Source organism: Cololabis saira, chromosome 17, assembly GCF_033807715.1.
Source record: "Cololabis saira isolate AMF1-May2022 chromosome 17, fColSai1.1, whole genome shotgun sequence".
NCBI classification, from domain to species: domain Eukaryota; kingdom Metazoa; phylum Chordata; class Actinopteri; order Beloniformes; family Belonidae; genus Cololabis; species Cololabis saira.
In genome coordinates this window covers 15079418-15084833 of record NC_084603.1, presented here as the reverse complement: position 1 = coordinate 15084833, position 5416 = coordinate 15079418, and positions in this window count along the sequence as shown.

Here is a 5416-nt window from a genome sequence, read left to right as displayed (position 1 = left end):
ATACCCATACTATATTGTTGTTACAGGTCATTGTGAGCCTTAAACTAGATCATTAGGCTCCTATGAAAAAAGAGTTTTTTAAAGAACATAACAATGAGATGAGGAACCAGCTTAGTTTTATAAACAAGCATCTAAAATGTAATTTTCTGAAGGGGGTGGTAACTTCATGAGCTGATAACTATGATCCAGCTGCCACTCAGGAAGGTTATCATACCAAAATATCATCTATAGACAGATATTTTCAAAAATGATAAGCAAGTTTGTCACCTTGAGTGGTGCTGATATCTGGTCTGGAACATGGACGATATCCCTACGAGTCCTACACCAAGTCTCCTTCTCTACTTCCCAACCAGATGACACCTCACATGTCTCCTGACCACCCAGAGCCTCCTCCCTTCTCTGAAAAAAACACAAGTCTTCCTTTTTCATCTTCCACCACTTTCTCTGTCTCTGGCTACACTCAGCTACTCCTACTTTTCAGTCGCTGCAGGTTATTTCCTTCAGGTTATGTCGTCTATAAAAGATCTAGTTCACCTGAATCCTCCTACCTCCGCTCTCATAGTTCACCTGAGGTCTACCCTCATCTGTCCTTCTGCTTTCCTCTAATCAAACCTTCCCATCACTTCCTCATCACCTCCGTGTGCATTGAAGTCTGCCCCGGTAACCACTCTTTCATCACCGGGGATCCTCTCCTTCACTTCATCTACCTCTCTCCAAAACGTCTCTGTCTCTTCTGACTCACATCCCACCTGTGGAGCTCAAACACTAACGAAATTGAACATCACAACTTAAATTCCTCTCGTCAGTTTCGTCACTCTGACTTCCTTTTCACCTCTTGTAAGATAGCTCCGACTCGTCTCTCTTCCCATCCCAGCGTGATAAAACAGCTTGAACCCGGTCTCCTGAACACAGAATAGTGAATCCTAACATCTTAATCTCAGTCCTAGTCTCTTGCTTTTGCCCTTTTCTCTCTCTGCCTACAGACGGGTGTTTCTCCTCTCCTCCTTAGACCAACGAGAGCCCAATTTTCATCAGCACCCTGTAGGCCAGCAGCGCCGATGGCCGTCATTTTAACCTGCACCAGTCCGGATCTTGTGATTGCATGTTTAGTCTTGATTTCTTTTATTTCAAACATTAGCACCAAAAAAATAAATGAATAAATAAAACAGCAGAACAATAAATCAAAAACATAAAAAAGAACAATAATAATAATGACTAAATAATTAATGTACCATTGTAGACAAAGTAGACGAGAATTAATATATATATATATATATATATATAAATATAATAGAAAATGTGTCGTGCTCAAAAAAGGAGTGGGAAGAAGTAAAAAGCTTATGAACTCCTACCCCTTGAACTCAATTAAATCTTTTTCAGTTGGACCTCGTTATTAGATATGAAAGAAAAGAAAAAAGTTGACATAGTTAAAGGTTGCACAAATTAATAGTAAGAATTTTATAAATATAAATGATGGTATACCCTAAAATTCAGCTTAAATCTCTGTATTTATCTATATGTGAAAGCAGACATTAATAACGATGTGAATTTTTATAAATCTGTGTACAATCTTATTCACAAATACACATATTTCCATTCCCAACTCCCCCCAAGCCCTTTCATATCTTGTAAAAATCATTAGTTTATTTGTTTTATTTGTTTTGACTTGATGTCTGAAGTTGTCTGCATTTATCAGAGTTTGGGACCGGTTGATAATGACACAAAAATGATAATTTAGAAACTGTTGTTGATGTTAAAGACAAAAATTGGGACTGTTTTTTAATTTCAATATAAACTAAAAACTTCAAATGAAAAGAAAAAAAAGATTTTCTGTTGATAATTTCATGTCAGACTTGAAAGGATTAACGATAAAGGTTTAAACAACCCCCCGCCTCCCACATCACGTTATCAATAGAGAAACATATCATTTTCATCAAGTAACACTCTTCATTATCGTTAGCTCCTTTTTGTCCACATGTCTTGTCGCTGCATCAGATACACACCCGAGCAGCTTCACCTCAGCAGTCGGCACGTTCACTTGATGGGTTATCATGCAAATTACCACCAGAACCAGTCTGTCAGCAGGAAAAAATTAAAGTCAATCACATTAGCATATCTTTTTTTAAATGGGTCCCCAAATAGATGTTTTTCTTTTCTTTTTTTTGTCCCCTCAAAAACTGATGGGGACAGTTCAGCAGAAGCTGGGGATTGGTGGGGACATGTCTGTCGTCTGCTGATGGCGGACAGGAGTCTCTGGCTTTTTACAGCTCTGTGGACATTGAATCTAAGTTGCAGTTGTCTAAACGCACCTATTTTCGGGTGTGTTTAGGGTTTTTTTCGGGTTTTTTTCGGGTGTGTTTCGGGTTTTTTCGGGTTTATTTTCGTGCGTGTTTCGGGTTTTTTCGGGTTTATTTTCGGGTGTGTTTCGGGTTTTTTCAGGTTTTTTTTGGGTGTGTTTCGGGTTTTTTTCGGGTGTATTTTCGGGTGTTTTTCGGGTTTATTTTAGGGTGTGTTTCGGGTTTTTTTTTGTTTTTTTTTCGGGTGTGTTTCGGGTTTTTTTCAGGTATTTTTCGGGTGTGATTCAGGTTTATTTTCGGGTTTATTTTAGGGTGTGTTTCTGGTTTTTTTTGGGTTTTTTTCGGGTGTGTTTCGGGTTTTTTTCAGGTATTTTTCGGGTGTGATTCGGGTTTATTTTCGGGTGTGTTTCGGGTTTTTTCGGGTTTATTTTCTATATTCATGAGCACAGTAAAACAAAAACCCCGTTAAAGAAGATGTAAACGCTGTAAATCAGAACTCTCTGAATGGTGTTTCACGTTGTCGTTCAGTGTATTCAATTGAGGACTAAACTCCAAACATTTGTGGCTTAATCTGCTTCAGACCACAAGACGGTCGTCCACGTTGCCTCAGTCCTCCTTAAACAGTTTATCTCCCAACACCCGGCGTCCGTTTCAGAAGGTGAGTTAAGTTGAAACTCTGAGTATGTTGAAGCTGATCTCAGGTTTTCACAAAGCGAGCCTACTTGACCCCGAGCAAGAGGGTTCAGATGAGGCGGTTTCAGAAACCGAGGTGACCCAGAGTCTGTTACCATGGTAACTGTGAAGTAAACCCGGTCAAGAGCAGGTTTACTCCAACGTTCCCTGAGTTCCTTCACGAAGCCAAAACATGTTCAATTAAATCAGAAAATCGATCTTATAACGCAGATTTTGGATACGTCTTAACTTTGTTGCATTTGGGTCAGGAAAGTCTATCGGAGATCTGAATAGATATGCAGGACTGTCTCAGAAAATTAGAATATTGTGATAAAGTTCATTATTTTCTGTAATGCAAAAATGTCAAACATTCTGGATTCATTACAAATCAACTGAAATACTGCAAGCCTTTTATAATTTTAATATTGCTGATCAATCATGGCTTACAGTTTAAGGAAAAAAAAAATTTGAATATTCTGTGAATCTTAATCTTAAACTGTAAGCCATAATCAGCAATATTAAAATAATAAAAGGGTTGCAATATTTCAGTTGATTTGTAAAGAATCCAGAATGTATGACATTTTTGTTTTTTTTAATTGCATTACAGAAAATAAAGAACTTTATCACAATATTAAAATTTTCTGAGACAGTCCTGTATAGTTCAATGTGGTCAAACCAGCCAGGACTTGTACTTTTTTTAAGAACATTTCTTCTTTTTTTGGTCTTTTTTTTTGTCACATGACCACAAATATCATCCACAGTAAGTCCACACACAAAATACCTTGGCCTACCAACTTCATTAGCTATTATTTATTAGCAAATGTCAATTTTCTTGATAAAGACGGTGAGACTGAACAAACCTAATTCTCTTCTATTAAAAAGTTAATTCATTTTTTTAAAACACACTTTTTTTTCAGAAGCCACAAAGTCATCAGGTAATCAACATGATTTAAAAGTTGATGTCATTAATTGTAACATTGCTTTATTAGTGTCCTGCTCTCCCTCAGTGAGCCAGGACATGTCCCTTCAGGGTCAGGGTTATTCATGCACCCATATTCCCATCGAGCCTCCTTGACTGATTTTTCCTTTTTGATCTTTCCGTTCCTCCGAAATGTTTTCAAAGTGGATGCAACCGAGCCCGTTACCTTCGAGCTATTTGTCTGAAGTATGCTTCATACATCATCCTCAACGGCTCCTACGTTCCTGTTTTGCTCCCAGGATTGCAGCTACATGCCAGTGAATAATGACAACATCTACATTCATTTCTCACGTCGATATCGTAAGTGGTTGCTAAACATATCAATTCACCTACATTCACACGTTCTGCCCTTTTCTCTGACGTCAACCCTCACTTCTTCCCTGAAGCAGCCAGGTTACATTTTAGTCTGAATATTTGCTCATATTTATGATATGAAACTACAACAGGATTGGTTCTGGCTATGCACTGGCATTGGTGAATCACGGTATCGGTTCCTTTTTACTGCCGCTGTTACTCAGGGTCAACATACTTGGAGTTGACAGAACAAACTCTGAACCAACTCTGAAACCGAAAGAACTTTGTTAAAAACAAGTTAGTCTTTTGACTGAAACGGGCCATAGCTGTCTTGTTTCATTGCATTTGTGTGTGTTTTCCATTGTGGCGCGTCCTTTTAACTTGTCTATACAGATGTGTTTGTCCACTGCGCTGGATGTGTTAGATGTGACCTGCACCAGTGCACCTGATTCAAACAAATGGGTCATTAACAGACCTGTCCAGGCCTTGATGACATTCTGATGCTGATCCATGGATTAGTCAGAGACCATTAAACAAGAAATACATTCTTAGTCTGTGCTTTTAAATGAAGAGACAGAGGAGTCAGTAAAAAGTAGGCCTGTGTTGAAAAAAATCGATTTTCCGATTCTAAATCTATTCTCATATTAATTCCTAAAAATCGATTCTTATGTCTAAAGATCGATTTTTTTTTTTTTTCCATCATTTTTGCCAGGTGAACTTTAATCCCAGTAGTTTGTCATGACACTTCTGAAAAATGCCAGTTGCTTCATGGCAATATGTGTTTGTGGTGACAGAATAAATAGATAAGCTAAAATGATTTGTTTACTGCATGAACTGTTGCAATTTCTTTCTTTTTTGCACTTTAAATGGATATTGAAAGGCCTGTTTGAGTTATTTATTTCTTAGTTATTTCACAATAATTATTGTGAAATTATTATTTCACTAGTTATTTTACAGTCATATAATCCAGGCAACAGCTCAAAAAAACATTTTAAATAACACTAAGCCAAATCAATATCGAATCGAATCATGATAATCGATTCTGAATATTAAGAATCAAAATCGAATCGATTCTTGACATTTGAATCGATACCCAGCCCTAGAATAAAGTAAAGAAACACTGTGCTTAAGACTGTTTTTAAGGAAGAAAAGGAAACCAAAAAACCCATCTGCG